At 37.6% G+C, this 23,843-nt stretch overlaps 1 long non-coding RNA gene across 1 annotated transcript; it reads left to right on the top strand.

The window, feature by feature from the left end:
- The first annotated feature begins 16,705 nt into the window (after positions 1–16,705).
- LOC145114633 (uncharacterized) lies at positions 16,706–23,434 on the top strand. The gene is made up of 4 exons (XR_013711126.1): positions 16,706–17,778; positions 19,695–20,068; positions 20,645–20,749; positions 23,079–23,434. It is a non-coding gene; the product is annotated as an uncharacterized LOC145114633 (long non-coding RNA).
- The last annotated feature ends 409 nt before the right edge of the window (positions 23,435–23,843 follow it).

Genomic DNA, 23,843 nt, shown 5'->3' with positions numbered 1-23,843 from the left:
GCCATGAAGAAAACTTTCAAAGACGTTTACACATATAAAGACAACTTATGACAACAAATTTGAATACTTTTTCATGGCTATCGGTTATGCGGTAATATTTCTTATATAATGAGTTCTTTATATTTATTGTTGTTACACGTGTGATCGCTTTAATGAGTAATATATTAATGTTAATTACTTTTGAGGTTCGAGCATTTCAAACTTGTTTGCGTCCTATTATTATCATTGACGGAGCACACCTTAAAAGGAAATATTTGGGCACGATGTTCCTAGCAATAGGCATGGATGGTAATAACCAAATCCTCCCTATTGCTTTTGGTGTTGGGAAAACTAAAAATGAGGAGTCATGGATATGGTTTTTATCAAGACTCAAAGAAGGTAGTGGGGGCAGGCCCTCTTTGGCTATCATATTAGATAGAGCAAATTCAATTGAAATGACCATTCAAGCTGTGTTCCCGAACGCATATCACAGACTCTGATGTAGTCATTTGTTGATGAATATGAAACAAAGATCGGCAAACAATAGAGAACAAAGATTTTGTTTTGGGAGGCTATAAAAGTTTACTGTCAGTCTGATTTTAAAGAAAGCTTGGGTAGGCTACATCGTGCCCTTAACAAAGATTGTCGTACATGGCTAGACATAATCGGTTACAAGAAATGGGCAAGGTCGTGTTTCCATGTGGTTCGACATAATAGTATAACATCAAACAACGTTGAGTCCATCAATGCGTTATCAAGAGACACACAAAAACTACCAATAACAATGTTTATTGATTTCTTTTGAGTAACTATGCAACAATGGTGGTGTCGGCGACATAATGCTGGAGGTAACTATTTATATTATAATACTTCCATGATAATTATAGTATAATTTTTTGTGCATGACAACATGTACGTAAATTTTTTTTATAGCTGAAAGCAAAAAAGATATTACTGAGTGTGCTAAGAAGGTTATCGATAGAAGGATCAACAAATCCTCTGGTTTTCGGATATACCACATTGATCAAACAGATATGAGGTGACCGACCGAATGAAATTTGGTATAATAAACTTAGAATCTCGTTGTTGCACGTGTGGGAAATGACAGTTATCAGGTATACCTTGTTCTCATGCTATGGCGGTATTCAAGGAACTGAGATATCAACTGTAACGCCCGTGTTTCGGGGCTAAGCATTAGTAGATGATGTAATAGTCTAGGTCAACCATTGTAACCCATTTTAAAGTAATAAAGATGAATTACTTGAATATTATGTGTATTATGTGCTTTTGTGTGATTATTACTTGTTTATAATAATATAATAAATAAAGGATAAAAATAAGCATCAAAAATAAAATGTTAGATAAACCCGATATCTATGAAGAAAGTTTTAGTAGTCGTGACAAGGATTCCGGAGATAAAAAGAACGCTGAAATCCGAGTTATAACGAAGAAGTTATGGCATGTCGAAGTTTTACGGCAAAACCGGCACGACACCAGGAAACGTAAATAGTGAATTTACGATAGAAGACTTTTTAGACTTAGAAATCTAAACAAATGTTGTAGTATACTTTAAACCGAGAGCGTGCATAAAAAGAACGCCCAAATCTGACTTCGTATGAGGAAGTTATGATTTTTCTAAGATTTGGCATAGCAGTGCACAACCCGAAATTCGAATTTTAGATCGATCGGTTTTTGGCCAACGCAACCTAAATGAGAATTGAAGATCTCATTAAAAGGAGCTTAACAATAAAAGATAGACGAAAACGGAGTCCGTATGTAGAAGTTATGAATTTTACGTAGTTATTTAACAGTATAATCTTCTCATACTGTTAAATTTAAAATCAGTTGAGAATTAGCCGACGGAGTCAAAAGGAAAGTTGTAGATCTTGTCTTTACCTACGCGTGGATATAAAGAACGTCAAAAACGGAGTTCGTATGCGAAAGTTATAAATTTTTAAAGATTGGTTGTTTTACCTACGTCCGACGCCACGTGTCAGCACCAGACTTCGCCTTGGAGCCTACGCAAGGCTCACGACGTGAGCACCCTTTCTCACGACATGAATCGGCCCAGACAGCCTATAAATAGAGGCACAAATCACCCCCAAAACACACACCTTTCATACCCTTTCTCTCCCATTACCCCCAAAACCTCTCTTCCATTCCCTAGTACTTCCTAAGTGCTAGAAGCGAGTCCCGGAGAGCCCGAAGGCTCCAAGAAAAAGAGTTTTTCGGCTTGAAACTCTGCCCGTGCAGAGCCCCGTTTTCAAGCAAACTTCCCGGTTTCGTCAAAGAAGATTATTTTTAGAAGCGAGGTGCTGTCCGAATCACTCCGTATCAGGTGAGTGTATAATCACTTTCATCTTACACATAGATATGAAGTATTTTATATAAATTATGTGCTATGTGTATATATATGTTATCTGTTTACCTGAGATGTTTGCTGGATGAAAGATCTATACTTCTTTCTTTCAGATATGAAACTTTTTCCTTCAGATCTACACTTTCTCATCTCAGATCTAAACTTTTTCTTCATATCAAAACTGTATACTTTGAGATCTATGTTGGATGAAAGATCTAAACTTCTTTCTTTCAGATCTGAAACTTTTTCATTCAGATCTACACTTTCTCATCTCAGATCTAAACTTTTTCTTCAGATCTAAACTGTATACTTTGAGATCTATTGTGACAACCCGAAACTTCTATCTTGTACACTTAGTCAATTCAGTCAATATTCAACTTGTTTTGTTGATTTCTTGTACTATTTAAGGGTTCATTTAAGTGTTCTAAGCTTGATTATGACCAAGGTTGAGTTTAGGAATGAGTCAGACTGTCGTATAGTGAGAAAACCGGGTCATACACACCTCTAAGAGGAGTGTACGGCCGCACACATGGGTGTGCGGCCTCACACCCACTCCCTTGGCAACACACTCACTTTTTGACAGCACTCACACCCCTATATAAAGGGTAGACCCCTTTCCTTTCATACCTTTAACACCTTGGCAGCACACAACATCATTTCTCTCAAGCTTCTTCAACCACAAACCCTCCAAAGCTTCAAGAACGTGAGTAATTCATCCTATAGCTTGCAAACCATGAAAGACCACTCTATCTAAGCCTTAAGTGTGCAATATTCGTCATGTTCTTCGTGTTTGGAAGTGAGTGCGGCCGCACACCCACATAAGGTGGCCTCACACTCCTAAAAGACCCTCCAAAGTGAGAGTTTGACTTCCATATTTGAGTTGGACATGACCCTAGCTTTGCTACACCTTGGAAATGGCATTTTTGGACACAAAACTTGATGGGTGTACGGCCACACACTCCTGTGTGCGGCAGCACACTCCCTTGTGCAGCAGCACACACCTTTGTGCGACCACACACACATCCTAGGACCACAAACCCATTTCTAAGACCCTAAACTTGTACTACAACCTAGTATGGACCTAGGACAATTCATGGATGCAAGAATGGACCTTGAATCACCTCAAAGACACTTTCCAACATGAGTGTACGGCCGCACACCCATGGCCGTACACACCTTTAAGGTGGCCATACACCTACCTCATGCAATCCTTTAAGGTCCTAGCACTTAGTGCGAGTAGTCCCAAGTTCTTAGAGTGGTTCTTCATCACATCTAGTGGTGAAATACCTTCATTTGACTCCTTTATGTGTCATTACATGTTAATTAGGATCAAATCGTGTTCAAGGCTTCACTTGAACATCCCGCATTCCGTATCGATCCTTCATTCAAACCGCCCGAGGTGAGTTCATACCCCTACATTTTCCGTTTTTTTAATGTTTTCAGGGGAGAATACAAGCCAAACTCAAAGTATTTTATTAGGTTTTAAACTTATTAATGCAGTCCAACGATTTCCACGTTTAATAACATATTCGGATATTTTATCTCTTTTTGTAATATGTTGAGCATAATGGAAACTTCTATTTTGGAAATTTAACTTCATAGCTTTCAGAAAGGTTTCTACAAAGCATTTTCCATATCAACTCTAATAAACTATAATGGGTATAGTTTGGGATAACCTTCTAGGCACTTTCTACCTAATCAGATTTCATAAATGAATATATATAAACTATGACAGATTTAGTTTATGTTATATATTTCCTCAGGAGTATAAAGTACTATTATTCAAGGATAATTATTGTTTTATACTGTTTCTCGCTAGTAAACTAGATTATACAAAATTGTGAGGCTCTACTTCAATACTGTACCCTTAGGTGTATAGTGATAAATCCTATCTCAGTATAACCAGAGTCTCCTGGAGGGAGAGCGTGAGATTTGTGAATAGATCTATTCGGGACTGACAATCCCACACCAGAACTGCTAGCTACAGTTAGGCAGGCATGCCTGTGGTGGACAAATGTCATTTAGCTTAAACGCCTGAAGAACGTTATAAAGGTCTCTAGGTCATATCAAGTATGGTTATACGACTCGCAAATAAGTATAAACTAACTTTGGTTTACGGACTCTATTCTTCATTTGTTTTATTTTAAGTAATAAAGCTACTTTCTTATATACTGATAGTAATCAGGGATTTCTAAACTTGCATCTCTACCTCTAGGACGGACAACTGTTTTTAGGAAAATGTGGGATTTTCCCAGGATAACACCGGCATTTCCAAAACTGATGGTTTATTTTCTACTAATAGATATTCATATTTATTCCATGATTCCTTGGATTGTACATATCTTGTATGAATCTGGAAGTCATGGAAGGAATGGGTTTTCAAACATGCTTTTCATAAGAAAATATAGGATTTTCTTGAGGAACATTTTTCAAAAGGATTCAAAGAACATTTTTCCACCAAAACTAAATGCTTATGAACTCACCAGCTTTATGCTGATATTCTTTCAAAACTGCTTGTATTCTCAGGGAATTAGTAGACATGTACTTCCAGGAGTTCGGAGAAGTCGGAGCGTTAGAGTCACGTCTTTCCATTTTACTTTTGATATGAACAAAACTATGTATTAAACAATGTAAACCTTTTTCATATATGTATTCAATGTCTGGTTGTGTTTACTATGCTTGCTATGATACAATTGTTGTGATACTACGCATGACGTCCTCCGCCCCAGAACGTTTCCGCCGTTCCGGTTTTGGGGTGTGACAGATTGGTATCAGAGCCCTTGTTTATAGCGAACTAAGTATACCGAACGTTACTTGGTATACATCTATAAATACTAAGGGGCCTAAGTGCTCTAAACTAAAAGTATACTTTCGAAAATATAAGTATTTTATAAAAAGTATACAAGTATATCTAGGTACTGGAATCAGTGTCATAAGTAGAATAAAACAAAAGTATTTGGATGTTGGGACGCTGCGGTTAAACCTGAGCAGTTATGTAATCATGTCTAGGGTGAATATAGCCTGATAAACTATATTCAGTCGAGACATGACCAACATGTGTTTGGGAGTGACTGTGGTGTTGCAGCAAGCCTAAAACTTACCGATAACAAAAACATTCACCATAAAATACTATAGGAGTATTTTAGCTAGAGCCAAATTCCGTATATAGATTCATTCCAGGTGTTGCTACCTATTCTTTCTGAAGCGATAACTTACTTGCATTACTAACCTTTCGTTGCTTATCGCTTGGTAGAACACTTTTATTATCAGGATGAGATATATATTTTGTTTCATATATCTTGAGGACTTACCATCCTCTTCTTCCTGGTTGTTGCTAGAACAAGATGCCTCTCGAGAGAAGGTCCAACCGAAGAAACAACACCCCACCACCACCACCACCCCCTCAGTTCGACCCCGTCATGTTCCAGGCAGCAGTTACCGCCGCTGTAACCGCAGCAATGGCACAAGTGAACTCTGGTGGGGCTGGAGGTGGAACCGACCCCCAGCGGCAAGACGGAAGTCAGGGACATCAAAAGGAGTGTTCCTACAAGGACTTCATGACCACAAAACCCAAGCCTTTCGACGGAAATGGAGGTGTTATCGCTCTAACTCGATGGTTCGAGAAGATTGAATCCATCTTCGAAATTTGCGCCTGTTCCGAAGCCAACAAGGTGAAGTTCGCTGCTTGCACCTTTACCGACAGAGCCTTGACCTGGTGGAATGGTCGAGTCAAAACCCTAACCCTGCCAGTGGCTAATGCCATGGGTTGGGAAAGACTGAAGGAACTCATGCTTGCGGAATACTGCCCGAGGGGCGAAGTGCAAAAGTTGGAGCACGAACTTTGGAACTTGAAGATGAAGGGTTCTGACATCGCTGCCTACACCGCTAGATTCTGTGATCTGGCTCTCCTCTGTCCGGGAATGGTCACCCCAGAAAGCAAGAAAATCGAGAGGTACATTTGGGGACTGACACAACCAACCAAAGGAAATGTCTTGGCTGCTAGACCAACTACATTTGAAAGCGCCAAGGATCTGGCGCAGACTCTGATCGATCATGGAGTCGATCTGGATGAGGCATCAGCGGTCGCCGAGCCACAAAAGGAGAGTGGTGAGAAGAAGAAGAAATTTTGGAACAAACGCAAGGGCCAGTTTCCCCAGGAGCCCTCCAAGAAACAACAAACGGTGGCAGTCCACGCTGCCACTACTCCTACTGTTGCTCCAACTGCTGCTCCGACCACCCAAGCTCCTACCGGTGGTTATTCAAGGAAACTACCTCTGTGCAACAAGTGTACCTTTCATCATCACGGACCCTGCCGTGAGTTGAATTGCAACAATTGTGGAAGGAAGGGACACACGACCCCATACTACAGGGCACCAGCCCAACCAACTAATCCGACTCCTGGTGCGGGTGCCAGCCAAGCCTGCTATGGATGTGGGGAAGTTGGGCATTTCAAAAGAAACTGCCCCAAGGCGACAACGGGCGGTAATACAGGAAGAGTGCTGGCGATGGGCCAGGAGGAAGCGGTCGCTGATCCTACCGTTGTTACGGGTACGTTCCTCCTTGACAACTCTTACGCATGCATTCATTTCGATTCTGGTGCGGAGAGAAGTTTTGTTAGTCATGCATTCAAACATCTAATCAAATGTAAATCCCAACCTTTAACCGAAACATTCATCGTCGAGATGGCTAACGGAAATAAAGAGAGCACGAACGACATATTCATAGGCTGTACTCTTACCCTAGGCAATCATTCCTTTCCCATCGATCTTATGCCTGTATCTATTAAGAGTTTCGATGTCATTATCGGTATGGATTGGTTGAGCCCCAATCGTGCTGATATCCTTTGCTTCGAGAAAGCCATCCGTCTCAATCTTCCCTCTGGTGAAGCCCTCTTGGTTTACGGTGATAAGCCCAGTTCGAACCTTCGTATCGTTTCATGCATCAAAGCCCAGAAATATATGCGGAAGGAATGCCATGCATTTCTAGCTCATGTGGTTGATGATACGCAAAAGGTTAAAGACCTCGAGAGCATCCCCGAAGTCTGCAACTTTCCTGATGTCTTCCCCGAAGATCTCCCAGGAATTCCTCCTGAGCGTCAAGTCGAGTTTCGTATCGACTTAATCCCCGGAGCTACTCCTGTAGCTAAGTCTCCTTATCGTTTCGCGCAAGCAGAAATGCAACAATTATCCAGCCAGCTCAATGAGCTGATCAACAAAGGGTTCATAAGGCCGAGTTCCTCACCCTGGGGAGCTCCGATCTTATTCGTGAAAAAGAAAGATGGATCCTTTCGGATGTACATTGACTACCGAGAACTGAACAAGCTGACCGTCAAGAACCGTTATCCCTTACCCAGAATCGACGATCTCTTCGACCAACTTTAGGGAGCCAGTTATTTTTCAAAGATAGATCTAAGATCAGGGTACCATCAGTTGCGAGTTCAAGAGAATGATGTGCCCAAGACAGCATTCCGAACTCGCTATGGACACTACGAGTTTGTAGTGATGCCCTTTGGTCTGACCAACGCACCAGCAGTATTCATGGATCTGATGAATAGGGTGTGCCGCCCTTTCCTGGACAAGTTCGTAATCGTGTTCATTGACGATATACTTGTCTATTCGCGGAGCGAGAGCGATCATAAACATCACTTGAGGCAGGTGTTGGAAACATTAAGGGCAGAGAAGCTATATGCGAAATTCTCAAAGTGTGAGTTCTGGATAAGGAAGGTAACTTTCCTTGGTCACGTGGTTAGCGAGGAAGGAATACACGTGGACCCTTCCAAAATCAAAGCGATTGAGAATTGGTCTGCACCAAAGACACCCACAGAAATCCGGCAATTCTTGGGTCTCGCAGGCTATTATCGCAGGTTCATCCAGAACTTCTCCAGAATCACTAAGCCTTTAACTACCCTGACACAGAAAGGTGTAACCTTTAGTTGGGGAGTCAAGCAAGACACTGCGTTTCAAACATTGAAGCATGCCTTATGTAGTGCGCCTATCTTGTCCCTGCCCGAAGGGACGGAAGACTTCGTTGTCTACTGTGATGCATCCAATCAGGGCCTAGGCTGTGTGCTCATGCAACGAGGAAAGGTTATCGCCTATGCCTCGAGGCAGTTGAAAACACACGAAGTCAATTACACAACTCACGATCTAGAGTTGGGAGCAGTGGTCTTTGCGTTAAAGATCTGGAAACACTATCTCTACGGAACCAAGTGCACTATCTTCACCGACCATAAGAGCTTACAGCACATCTTTGATCAGAAGGAGTTAAACATGAGACATCGGCGGTGGGTAGAGCTACTCAGTGACTACGAGTGCGAAATACGATACCATCCCGGCAAGGCCAATGTGGTAGCGGATGCCCTCAGCCGAAAGGAGTATTCAGGGCGTAAGGCAAAGGCACTAACAATGACCATTCATTCCCATTTGTCCGCGCAAATCAGAGAGGCTCAGCTGGAAGCCTTGAAACCAGAGAACACAGCAGAGGAAGCACTGCGGGGAATGGACAAGAACTTAGAGGTCAAGGGAGACGGAGTTTACTATTTCATGAACCGGATCTGGACCCCAAAGTATGGCGGGTACAGGGAGGTTGTCATGAATGAAGCTCACAAGTCTAGATACTCCGTTCACCCAGGTTCAGATAAGATGTATCTAGATCTCAAACAACTCTACTGGTGGCCAAACATGAAAGCAGAGATTACAACCTTCGTGGGCAAGTGCTTGACTTGCGCCAAGGTGAAGGTGGGGTATCAAAAGCCCTCAGGTTTACTTCAGCAGCCAGAGATACCTGAGTGGAAGTGGGAAAGGATAACAATGGATTTTATCACCAAGTTACCCAGATCTCCGAATGGGCACGACGCCATCTGGGTAATTGTCGATCGGTTGATTAAATCCGCCCACTTCCTGCCAGTCAAAGAAAACTTCAAAATGGAGAGACTCACGCGGATCTACATTCGAGAAATAGTTCGCCTCCATGGGGTACCTGTATCCATTATCTCCGACCGAGATAGCAGGCTTACCTCAAGATTTTGGCAATCACTGCAGAAGGCTCTTGGAACTAAGTTGGATATGAGCACGGCTTATCATCCACAAATATATGGACAGAGTGAGAGAACAATTCAGACATTGGAAGATATGTTGAGAGACTGTGTCATCGATTTCGGCACGTCATGGGACACTCATCTTCCTTTGGTCAAATTTTCCTACAACAACAGCTACCATACCAACATCAAGACTGCGCCATTTGAAGCCCTCTATGGCCGTAAGTGCAGATCCCCTCTGTGCTGGGCTGAGGTGGGTGACACGCAGCTAGCCAAAGGTCAAGTCCCCGACAGCACTCTCACTGGTCCTGAAATCATCCGAGAGACAACCGAAAAGATTATACAAATCCGGGAACGACTGAAAGCTTCACGAGATAGACAAAAGAGCTACGCCGATAAGAGACGAAAACCATTGGAATTCCAGGTTGGTGACCGTGTCCTTCTGAAGGTCTCACCCTGGAAAGGCATGATACGTTTCGGAAAACGTGGAAAGCTAAACCCAAGATACGTTGGACCATTCGAGATCCTTGCTAGGATCGGTCCCGTAGCTTACAGACTTAAGTTACCACGAGAACTCAGCAACGTCCATCCTGTCTTCCATGTGTCGAACCTAAATAAGTGTCTGTCCGATGAGACACTTGTAATTCCCCTCGACGATATCGATCTAGACGAAAGCCTACGTTTCATGGAAGAACCTGTTGAGATCATGGACCGAGAAGTCAAGGGTACGAAGCAGAGTCGCATCCCGATAGTGAAAGTCCGCTGGAACGCCAAGCGGGGACCTGAATTCACTTGGGAGCGCGAAGATTAGATGAAGCAGAAGTACCCTCACCTCTTTCCTAGTCCATGAATTGTACTCTATTCTTGAATTTTGGGACGAAATTCCCTCTAACGGGGGGATGATGTGACAACTCGGAACATCTATCTTGTACACTTAGTCAATTCAGTCAATATTCAACTTGTTTTGTTGATTTCTTGTACTGTTTAAGGGTTCATTTAAGTGTTCTAAGCTTGATTATGACCAAGGTTGAGTTTAGGAATGAGTCAGAGTGTCGTATAGTGAGAAAACCGGGCCATACACACCTCTAAGAGGAGTGTACGGCCGCACACCCACTCCCTTGGCAGCACACTCACTTTTTGACAGCACTCACACCCCTATATAAAGGGTAGACCCCTTTCCTTTCATACCTTTAACACCTTGGCAGCACACAACATCATTTCTCTCAAGCTTCTTCAACCACAAACCCTCCAAAGCTTCAAGAACGTGAGTAATTCATCCTCTAGCTTGAAAAACCATGAAAGACCACTCTATCTAAGCCTAAAGTGTGCAATATTCGTCATGTTCTTCGTGTTTGGAAATGAGTGCAGCCGCACACCCACATAAGGTGGCCTCACACTCCTAAAAGACCTTCCAAAGTGAGAGTTTGACTTCCATATTTGAGTTGGACATGACCCTAGCTTTGTTACACCTTGGAAATGGCATTTTTGGACACAAAACTTGATGGGTGTACGACCACACACTCATGTGTGCGACAGCACACTCCTGTGTGCGGCAGCACACTCATGTGTGCGGAAGCACACTCCTGTGTGCGGCAGCACACTCCTGTGTGCAGCAGCACACTCCCTTGTGCAGCAACACACACCTTTATGCGACCACACACACATCCTAGGACCACAAACCCATTTCTAAGACCCTAAACTTGTACTACAACCTAGTATGGACCTAGGACAATTCATGGATGCAAGAATGGACCTTGAATCACCTCAAAGACACTTTCCAACATGAGTGTACGGCCGCACACCCATGGCCGTACACACCTTTAAGGTGGCCATACACCTACCTCATGCAATCCTTTAAGGTCCTAGCACTTAGTGCGAGTAGTCCCAAGTTCTTAGAGTGGTTCTTCATCACATCTAGTGGTGAAATACCTTCATTTGACTCCTTTATGTGTCATTACGTGTTAATTAGGATCAAATCGTGTTCAAGGCTTCACTTGAACATCCCGCATTCCGTATCGATCCTTCATTCAAACCGCCCGAGGTGAGTTCATACCCCTACATTTTCCGTGTTTTTAATGTTTTCAGGGGGGGAATACAAGCCAAACTCAAAGTATTTTATTAGGTTTTAAACTTATTAATGCAGTCCAACGATTTCCACGTTTAATAACATATTCAGATATTTTATCTCTTTTGTAATATGTTGAGCATAAGGGAAACTTCTATTTTGGAAATTTAACTTCATAGCTTTTAGAAAGGTTTCTACAAAGCATTTTCCATATCAACTCTAATAAACTATAATGGGTATAGTTTGGGATAACCCTCTAGGCAGTTTCTACCTAATCAGATTTCATAAATGAATATATATAAACTATGGCAGATTTAGTTTATGTTATATATTTCCTCAGGAGTATAAAGTACTAGTATTCAAGGATAATTATTGTTTTATACTGTTTCTCGCTAGTAAACTAGATTATACAAAATTGTGAGGCTCTACTTCAATACTGTACCCTTAGGTGTATAGTGATAAATCCTATCTTAGTATAACCAGAGTCTCCTGGAGGGAGAGCGTGAGATTTGTGAATAGATCTATTCGGGACTGACAATCCCACACCAGAACTGCTAGCTACAGTTAGGCAGGCATGCCTGTGGTGGACAAATGTCATTTAGCTTAAACGCCTGAAGAACGTTATAAAGGTCTCTAGGTCATATCAAGTATGGTTATACGACTCGCAAATAAGTATAAACTAACTTTGGTTTACGGACTCTATTCTTCATTTGTTTTATTTTAAGTAATAAAGCTACTTTCTTATATACTGATAGTAATCAGGGATTTCTAAACTTGCATCTCTACCTCTAGGACGGACAAATGTTTTTTAGGAAAATGTGGGATTTTCCCAGGATAACACTGGCATTTCCAAAACTGATGGTTTATTTTCTACTAATAGATATTCATATTCATTCCATGATTCCTTGGATTGTACATATCTTGTATGAATCTGGAAGTCATGGAAGGAATGGGTTTCAAACATGCTTTTCATAAGAAAATATAGGATTTTCTTGAGGAACACTTTTCAAAAGGATTCAAAGAACATTTTTCCACCAAAACTAAATGCTTATGAACTCACCAGCTTTATGCTGATATTCTTTCAAAACTGCTTGTATTCTCAGGGAATTAGTAGACATGTACTTCCAGGAGTTCGGAGAAGTCGGAGCGTTAGAGTCACGTCTTTCCATTTTACTTTTGATATGAACAAAACTATGTATTAAACAATGTAAACCTTTTTCATATATGTATTCAATGTCTGGTTGTGTTTACTATGCTTGCTATGATACAATTGTTGTGATACTACGCATGACGTCCTCCGCCCCAGAACGTTTCCGCTGTTTCGGTTTTGGGGTGTGACATCTATGTTGGACGAAAGATCTGAACTTCTTTCCTTCAGATCTGAACTTTTTTTTTCCAGATCTAGACCGTATATGTATTTTATGCTTTGAAAGTTATGCTGGATGAAAGATGTAAACATTATTTTTTTCAGATCTATACTATATAAATATTTTATGCTTTGAAAGTTATGCTGGATGAAAGATGTAAACATTGTTTTTCAGATCTGGACTGTGTATGTATTTTATATTTACAAATATGTTGGGTAGAACAATGGGTAGATGAAATGGATGATGTGTGTTAAAATGATGAGAGGCCTCGATGTTTACGGTGTTTAAGATGATCCAGTCGTCTAGCGGAGTATAGATGACGACCACAGACTTTTCTAGGCAGTCCAGTGGAATGCTAGCGGGCTCGCAACCTGTAGGTGTTTTTTGAAGATGTACTCCATCCCCCCATGGTTGCCTTACGGACACATATGGCTGAGGAATCCCCTTAGCAGTAGTGCCCATCCCGATGAAATTCCTTAGGATAGGTCCCTTATAACCGATGCTTTAGGGACGTAAAGTGAGGATAACGGGAACGGGTAATCGGGTTAGTGATTTGATGAAAATAAATAATGAACTTATTATTGTGGGTTGAAAACCCTATATGCTCACCAGGCTCCCCAGCCTGACCCACTCAGTTTTCTTGTATTACAGGTAGTGGTAAAAGCATAGTTGGATGACTTGACGAGAGATTATGGATTTGAGGCCAGATTGTGTTTTGTGGCCTAGAATGTTTATTTCTTTTTGGTTTATGCTTATGGTCTGTATCGATGATTGACATCCCGAGTTTTTGTAATGTAATGAAAATACATTTCTTTAAGAAATGCTTTGATAAAATTTATATCATATTTTGTTTTGGGAACAAGTTCCGCAATACTTTTCTTAAGAAGTTACTCTGATTTTTATTAAAAAGCATAAACAAAATCGGTCTTTTCTGGCCGTAAAAATGGGGATGTCACATCAACACTACAGTACATGGGTGTCATCATACTTCACACTAGAAACATATCGATCAACATATATAGAGGTTGTGTTTCATGTGCCAGTCCAGTTGAATACGAACAACCGTATGAATTCATGGTTGTATTACCACCATTGATGGACAAACGACAAGCCAAACAACCATGAAACCATAACCGTATCCCATCCCAAGGCAAAGGACCGATTCAGAAAAAATACAGCCGTTTCCAAAGGATCGGTCACACAAGCAGAAAGTGTGACGCTCAGTTTCCTACAAATTCAATAAAAACTGAATCTTCTAGTAGGACCAAGTCAAGTGTCAAAAGTAACGTTAAGTCTAAGAGTAGATCTAACGTTAAAACTACTTAAAAAAAATTAGTCAACAATATGAAATTGTTGATCTAAAAAACCCACAGTGATGTTTGTACAAAATTATAACATTCTACAAAATGTTGTTTAGAAGGATAAACTTGTTTTTGGTACATGGTGATTAGGAAATTGTTTAAAACATGCACAATAAAGAACCATAACTCAAATATATGGATAATCTGCCGCATCTATCCACGTGACACTCTCACTCCACCACAAAGTAGCACACTCCTGCAGAGTAGGTTGCAACAATTCGTTGGGGGGACACTGCATAAAACAACATATAAAGGTTAATTTTATGTTATTTTCTCATAGCAACTTATAGATTATAATGTGAACTAAGCTACATACATTTCTAACATCAAGAATACGTTCACAGTTAGCAGCATGGAAACGCCTCATCGCAGGGTATGCAACTACCCAAGGGATAGCACCCGGTATAGGGGAACCAACTATACTACTATTGGAAAACGTCTCCATGATCCAAATCTACAAAATTAAGATGTAAAACAATTAACCAACATTTTACAATACTTGTTTCTTAAAAATTATTATGAAACATAGTCGACATACCTTAAATGCATAGACAAATCCCTGCACAATATATTTATATGTTTATTGCCGACTCTTGCCTCGATGGGGTTCAAATGCTCCTTGGTCTTATCAAAGACATTACGTAGTTGTACGTAAGTGAAATACCATATAACTCTGCCCCATAGGTACCTATGTTAACAATTGCACTTAATAAGTATGTGTATCATTTGATCTAATGTAAGTAAATAACTGTATACCTGTTAAACGCGTCTAAATTAGAGACGATTGCAAGACGTTCATTAGTAACCAGCTGTCGAGGGTATTTCCCCAAAAATCCCTGCTCTAGCATATACAAGAGGGAGACTTTCACCGCGTCTGCATCACCTAATTGATGAAGTAAGTCATTGAACACATGCATAAGCTCAATTATTCTCACCGAACGTGAAGCCGACACAAATAGAAATTCACGTTGTCTAAATTGTGCAAAATCAGAACTTGGGGGAAATAGTCTTTAAACCGCAAGCCGGTAATCAGACATAAAGTTTTCCTATCGAAGCAAACCCGATAGTTGTGTATCGGAAATAGAAGCTCCTGTAGGTCAACTGGAGTTAAAGTAGAGTATTCCTTGCACATAACATAGTGACAGAGTAAATAGTGACTTTCTACACCCATCGACATGTGAACCGGGCCATGATTTCCCGCCGGAGTTCAGGCCTACAAGTTCTAATGACAACCGTTTCATATGTTCTATCATGATACAATCAAAAGAATCATTAATTATGCAATTTAGCATGTATGTTCCGGAAGGACAATTCTGGAATACACTATTCCGGATCACATATTCAGATCATAATTTTGGATCAAAATTTCGGAACCCATTTTCGGATACGGACTCCGGATAATAACATTCCATATCCATATTCCGGAACTGTTCGTCAGATTCCGGAGTAGATCTTAATATTTTGGAGGTGTTATACAGATTCTAGATTCGTTTCGGACGAGTCAAAATAAGGATAATTGTGAGATTTTTCAATGTAGCATACATATATAACTAAATTTAATCCTATAATTCTCTTTAAATCACTAAAAATCATCGAAAACAAATAAAACCTATATAATTGCATAAATTATATAGGTTTTAACATACAATTTGTAGTAAAGACGTATAATTATAAATTTCCATATAAATGTGATACTTTTCACCGCTAGACGAAGACATTTGGGAATTACCGAGTTCGAAATGGTCTCTGGAATGAAGGTTGTAGCAGTTTGGAACGGTTTCTGGAATGTATGTTCGAGAAATAACGTCCAAAATGAACTCCGAAACGGTATTTATAGGGGGACCACAAAACCCGAGTCGGATCCTATAACGTTACCATTTCTTGGTTATTTTTCAAAAAAAAAATGTTATTGTTTTTAAAATACCATTGAAAAACGGTTAGATTATTCAGTTTCCTCAATATTTATCCACTACCAAAAATGACAACGCATCTGAAATTGGTCATTTTGGATTTCGGAAACATAATATCTGATTTTTTTTCCTTATTTACACAAATTACTTATAAAAGGTTCTCTCTTGTTCTTAAATCCATGATTTTTACCATCACCGTTTCTTTCAATTAAATTAAACTAGATATTTAAGTTTGTTAGAATTATGTGAAAAATGAATTATTTTCGTGAAAATTTAGATATGTTCTTTGGATTTCATACATTTAAAAAGAAGGGTAAATTACAGGAATTGTCCCTGGTGTAGTTGTCAAAAAACACGTTCAGTCTCTATTTTCAGAAATTAACTCGGACTGTCATTGAGTAGTCATTTTATTGCACGGTTAGTCACTATCATCATTAGTCGTTAGTGGTTGCCGTTTAAATGTCCCATGTGCCTTGCGTGCAGGGGTATTTTTGTCTTTTTAGGGGGTATTTTTGTCTTTTTAGGTCTAGAAATGTACATGAGTAAATAGTTGAAGGACCAAAGTTCTAACATACTCAAAACATTGGTGGAACCCTCCAATTTGACACATAAAATGCAATCCGTAATCTCCTCCTCCTATACTTTCCTCAACCCCCAATCTCAATCCTCTTCCAGTCTTCTGTTTTCACAATAGACTTGCCAAATTTTTCCATCGACAAATCTCGCCAATATAAACAACCACAATACCGTCCACTGTTCATCATCTACACATTTTCCCCAAGGTATTCCAAAAAAACCCAAATGAATTCATGAGTTTACTCCAACATTTGACTGGCTCATTTGCTTCATCCCTTAAGGCTCATCTTTTCCGCTTTTCAAGACGACAGTGGGGCTACCGGAACCAGAACCCGATGGAACCGGTCGGGTCGGGCCGGGACCAGGACGATATTTTTGTGGATTTTTGGAAACGGGAACCGGTGGGAACCGGACCCGGGAGAACCGGCAAAAACTGGAACCGTATGTTGCTATTTCTCGATGACCGGTTCCAACCTTGAAGACACGGCAAGAACCGACAGGAACCGGGAACCGGTAAAACCGGAACAGGTAGAACCGGCGGTCCGGTTCGGTTCTTAATTTCGGCCGACTTCGGTTCCCGGGCCGGGTCCGGTTCGGGCCGGTTCCAGCCGGGTCGGTTCCTTTGCTCATCCCTATTAGCCGGAGTGCCAGACGCTTGCTGCCTATCGTTGCAAACGCTCTGTTGGTATTGCTGGTGTGAGGTTTAAGCATCATTTCTGAGGTTTGATTATGGAGGTCGATTTCCAATCTCCGTCTTCTCATCTATCCATCGTACCACGTATGAGACTCGTGGATTCCGTTTGTGTCAGGAATGGTAATTCCACCCTACTCTTACATTTCCGGTGAGGTCTGAGCGTGTGGGTGGGAAGAATAGAAATACATAACGGTGATTTAGGGACAATTAAGGAATTGAGATGGGGTTAGACCTGAAAAGACGAAAACACCCATGCATGCAAGGCACGTGGGGCACTTAAATGGCAACAACTAATGGTTAACGTCGATAAGGACTAAGCATGCAAGAAAAAACAAACACGTTGACAATCCGAGTTAATAGGGACTAAATGTGGGTTTTGGCATATGCACGAGGGACGATTGGTGTAATTTACCCTAAAAAGAAATACTAAAGTAAGTTTCTTTTTACTTTGTTCGTGATGTTTAGGGCGGAATTTCATATCCATATGTGTTTTCTTTCTTCAGAAATGTACCTTTGATGAGGCATACATCTTTAGAGTGTGTTTAGCAACAAATTTTTAAGAGCTTTTGGCTTTTAAATTAAATAAAATCTCGAATAAAAGGACAAATTTTGTTTTGAAATATGAACTTAATGCTTTTATTTCATTAGATCAAAAAAATTCTGATCCAAACAACTAAACAATAGCTTTTAAATTTTTATGAGCATTCTTTACCCATGCGATGTGAGCTTAGTGATTGAAATGCGAAATTTCACACATGAGATCCATAGTTCAAATCGTGACATACTTAAAATATTTTTAGTGTTCCACAATTGACTTCTCATGTGATACCCTACAGCGGGTTCAATATGAATCGTTTAGATTATGCGGTTTACCATTTTAGAAGTTTTTAAATTTTAGTTTTTATATAGTTTTACATATTTCAAAAAAACTTAAAACTGCTTTTGCCAAAAACATTTATACAAATAAAAGCTATAAAAGGCTTAACAACTTACAACTTTTTTTCAAACATACTCTTAGTCGAAAATGGCCCTTTTCAGACATGATGATCATTTCGGTAAATAGATAAAAAAAAATGGTCATTCTCCTATATTTCTTATAACGGTGTGGTCATTTTTTTGATGAATTTACATATGATTTTGTTAGTACTTTTTAATTAGGAGAGTAAATCACAAAAACGATCCCTATTGTTATGTATTTTCTTGTCTTTTCAATTTGGACACAAATTGTTCTTAATGTTTGTCTTTGTCAAGGAACGGTATCTGGCATACACTAAATGACGAAATTACCCTTATCATTTTTTTTAAAAAATTATTATTTTTTGTTTATAAAAGAGGAAAACATCCAACCCCATCGCTCTCCCCTTCCCCTTTCCATGTCACCAACCACCTTCTCCTTTGATGATGTTGCCTTTTCAATGAGCCTCTCTCTCTCTCTCTCTCTCTATATATATATATATATATATATATATATATATATATATATATATATATATATATATATATATATACTAGGTTATAACTAGTGGAAACCACGGGAGGTAAGTTAAAAAAAAATTATACACCAAAAAAATTAATAACTGTAAAAAAGCATTTGATTCTTGATGGTAAATAAGTACAACTTTATTTGATAAGTAAAACAAACATAAGAGTTTAACATAGGTTTTGAAATACTTCCTTGAACACAACATTGGAAGTTTTATTAGTCAAATTACCATTTTTATCTAAAATCAATAACTTCAATCCTTCTCTGCTCTTTACTCTCGATAAAGCAACATATAACTGACCGTGTGAGAAAACCGGTTCTCGCAAAAACAACCCAACCCTTTTCAACGATTGGCCCTGACTTTTATTTATGGTCATAGCAAAACAAACCGCTAGGGGAAATTGTCTCCTTTTGAACTTATATGGAATTTTGTTGTCTGAAGGTGTTAAAGACAACCTTGAAATAAAAACTCAATGTCCAATGTTACTTCCAGTTAAGACCACTGTTTCTATGACACGATTACCCAATGATACCACCTGAAGTCTAGTACCATTACATAACCTATTTTTCTGGTCGATATTTCTTTGTAAAGATGTTATAATATATCGAGAGTTAAATAATCACATTCAAATAAAATTACATTGGATTATACATTTGCAAATTGATATATATATATATATATATATATATATATATATATATATATATATATATATTGGAAATAATATCATATTTCTTAATTAATTACATTTAAAAATGTATTGTTTAAGTGAAAGCCAAGGGGCCAAAAATTTATGTTAATATAGTCTAGGGACTATAATTGTAACTCACTCTACTAAAACAACTTTATGTGGCAACGAACAGATGAATAGACTAATTTGTCTAAAGGGGAAGGAATAGAAATCTAGCAGTTTCGCCAAATCTACTCGGCGGAGTCAAGCCGCAGTTAATATGATATTGTGGTGAAGTTCTATTATAAATAATCGTTTGGATTTGCGTTTTAAAACAACTTACAGGTTCTTCAGATAAAATGAATTTTCATAACCTAATACCCTAAACTATTCTAACCTTGCGATTTTTTTATTTTTTTTTCAACCTGGGTGCAACTTTGTTTTTGAATAAGGAATGAATAGAGAGTAGAGAAGAAAGATATCTGGATGGAGGTCAAAATCTGGAAAAATGGTTTTGAAGAAATAATGGCGTCGTTGCTGAAACACGTTTGAAGAAGAGGAATAAAGGTAAAATCAAAAATTTTCGTTCTTTGTAGAAGATGCACAAATAATTGTATGAATAGATTCCACATTAAGTATTTATTAAATTGTTTAGGTGATTGCATTTGAAAATCGAATTTTGAATTTTTAGTGTTAATGTGCGTAAAATTCAAAATAAAACATCTGAAATTTTGGTTTTATATAGTATTTCCTTTATCATGTATTTTGAAATTAAGGAAAATGATGATTTTTTAAAAATACCTCAGTTTAAGGGGTGTTTGGCTTAGCTTTTCACAGGCAAAAAGTCCTTTTTCGAAAAGTTACAAAAAGTCAGGTTTTCCTGATTTTTCCAAAAAGTTCATTTTCCTTATATCAAAACTCCAAAAGTAGCTTTTAAAACTAGTTTTGTCAAACATCTTTTGCTTTTTTTTTCTTTTCCAAATATGACAGGGGTGTAAGTATAATACTAAAAATTAGTTGATTACGGTATTAAACATTTAAATTTTCTTTTATAAAATCACATATTAAATCAAATATTTGTTACTAAGATAATTACCTTACTTGTTGAGCAATTTCCTTGACTATATGATTATATATGAACAGATATGCCATGGAACTACATCTTGTCTACCTCAGCATGGATGGCAAAATAGCAGTGTCATTGTTGTTATTTATAATATTCGCAAACATGACCATTTTTTTTCAAAGGTAACCTTTTACTGTTCTTAACTTTTTTATTGTTTTATTTTGCACCACCTAATTCTCTTTCGTCAAAGAGTAACTTATTACTTTTTTTTTTACTTGTGTTTTCATCATACCTAACATTTAGGCACAAGTATAAATTCATATTAAAACGAATTTAAAAAAAAATAACAATATTCAATAAAGGTAAAACCAAACCAAACATAATTGTCTTAAAATCCATAAATGCAAAATAGTAATGAATTGTACTTTTCAAAGTACAATGTTATACTAACTTATTCACCAAGTGGCAAGAATTATTAAAAACTTCATGGGTACTTATAAATAAACCTAAAGCAAAAACTTTTAATATAAACGTTTCTCTTCTTATTTTTCAACTTTTGGTATCAAAAGCTTGATTTCCTCTCCGGTTCCTGTTGAAAGACGCGGTGTTTTTGTTGATGACGAATTCGAATACTGTTCCACATCATACACTTCTTCAAACTTGCGTGTTAAATTCATCGGAGTAGTTTTCATATGATGAGAACTTGTAGGTGTCAAAATATTCCCAGTAGACAGTGTAACAGTTTCATCGGAATGTGAAACCAAATCCTTAAAACATAAAATTAAACCATATTATGTTAAAAATCAAGAAGTAAAATACTTATAGTGGCATTATATTAGTGTGTTATATGATACCTTGGTAACTATTTTTTCTTGGGAATTGGAGTCGGATGGTCCATCGTTCAAAGACTCTAAACTTGCAGGCTATACATGTCACAATATATGTTAATAATGTGATACATGTACCAATAACATAAACAGATACATACACATCAACATAAACAAACATGGACTGCAAAAATTACTGTTTTACCCTTTATGCATTAAGTTTACATGAACAAATATAAAACATAAGTAAATTTGTTTACTTTCATCTTTTATATTGACATATTTTTCAAATTTAAGTATATGTGCAAATACAAATATACTTGGAAACTAAATTGATATATTAGGGCAGATTAGAAAAATGAAAATAAAATATTGTATTTGGGCAACATACTTTGTAACTGTGATAAATTTTTGTTGTAGTGTAAATTACTCATTAAAAAGGTAATATGTTATTATGCCAATGGTAGAATGGAAATTTTTGTAATGGGGCACAATGGTCCAAGTTGTCCATGTTTCAATAAAGCTTCTTAATAGTTATAAAAAAATATGCATAAGAATAATTTTTCACATTCACAAGAATATACTCCAACCTTTAACATTGTAATTTGATAAATGACGAAATTGGTCCCTGTTTTTTAAAATCTACCGAAACTGCCCCTATTTCAAAGAACATTGCTATAAAAATTTAACATGGACCATTACTTGTATTTTTTTATTTTAATAATATATATCAACTTTATATGAAATTGCCAATCTGATTTATTATTATTAGTTTATAAACAACTCATATTTACAGTTAGCATTTCATAAAACAATGAGATTGGATACTACAAAAAAAAAACAACATATCAGACCTGATACATACGTTTATCATGAATGCACTTAATTTTAAACCAAACTCTTAGTGGTTAAACCGGAAGAAATTGGTCCCTGTTTGATAAATGACGAAATTGGTCCCTGTTTTTTAAAATCTACCGAAACTGCCCCTATTTGAAAGAACATTGCTATAAAATTTAACATGGACCAATATTTGTATTTTTTTATTTTAATAATATATATCAACTTTATATGAAAATGCCAATCTGATTTATTAAGATTATACATATCAACTCATATTTAGAGTTAGCATTTCATAAAACAATGAGATTGGACACTACAAAAAAAAAAAAACATATCAGACCTGTTACGTTTTCCATGAATGCACTTAATTTTAAACCAAACTCTTAGTGGTTAAACCGGAAGAAAATTGGTTCGGTAAGTAAATTGAAAGAAAAAAAAAATACAGTGCATTCATGGATAACGTAGCTATTATTTAATAAAAAAATATTCTTCACATTTCTTTGATTATATATCAAAATGGACCAAAGTTAATCTGGTATGCAATTATAAACTTTGCAAAAAATAATTGGAAATTTTCTTACGACATTATTACATATCATAATACAGAAAAAAAAATAAGAAAACAAAATAAACACATCAAAATCTATATGAAATCAGTGAATCAAAACATATATGGAGAAATCGAACTAGACATAGATGAGTAAAGTAGGATGCATCTGAAGAAAGAAATAAGAACTGAAAGTAGAATGGTATTAAAGTATTTTCAGAAAAAGATTAGAATTATTGGTTTACGAACATATGAAGATGAACTAACCGGATTTCTTTTATGATGTATCTTCTGCAGAAAGCTTAATGCTGAAGAAGAAAGCACAATAAAAGTCGACAATTGGAATTGGAACGCAAATGAAAGACGTATTATTGGAGTTTTCGATATGTATAATCTTAAAATTTGAATTGAAAATGCTGATTTTTTGGGATTCTTTAAAATCTTTAAAATGATTCAAAAAATAAATAGGATATGTAACCAAAAATTTACAACGTCAATTGATTTTGTTTCCAAAAAAAAAATGGAATTTGAAATTGAAACATTGAACCATTCAATCGGAAGTATAGGAATTTTGTATTTGATATAATATATAATTCGGAAGTATAGGGATTTTTGAATTTGAAATGTGCAATCCTGATTAATTGTTGTATTAATTTATGTTAATTTTAATTTTTATTTTTGGGAAATATAGGGATGTTGTATAACATGACACGTGGCAAAGTGGCAATTTAGAATAGGGACATGTGGCCAAAATGGGTTTTGTTTATTAAAGGAGGGATATATATATATATATATATATATATATATATATATATATATATATATATATATATCTCCTCCCTCTCTATCTTTCTTCCCGCCTACCTCCATCCCAACACCCATATCTCCCTAATAAACCCAAAACACCATCTTGATTGTGATCTTTTGGGTTTATAGACCCAACTAAAAGTCCATGAAGGGCAGTGGGTGACGTCTTGGTTGTGATCTTTTGGGTTTATAGAGATGCAAATAAAAGAGTACAAAAAAATACCAACATGAGTTTTCAATTTCTTTGTGGTAAGG

This window comes from Lactuca virosa, chromosome 5, assembly GCF_052849685.1.
Source record: "Lactuca virosa cultivar CGN04683 chromosome 5, Lactuca_virosa_CGN04683_v6, whole genome shotgun sequence".
NCBI lineage: Eukaryota > Viridiplantae > Streptophyta > Magnoliopsida > Asterales > Asteraceae > Lactuca > Lactuca virosa.
This window is presented reverse-complemented; position numbering and strand designations above follow the sequence as displayed.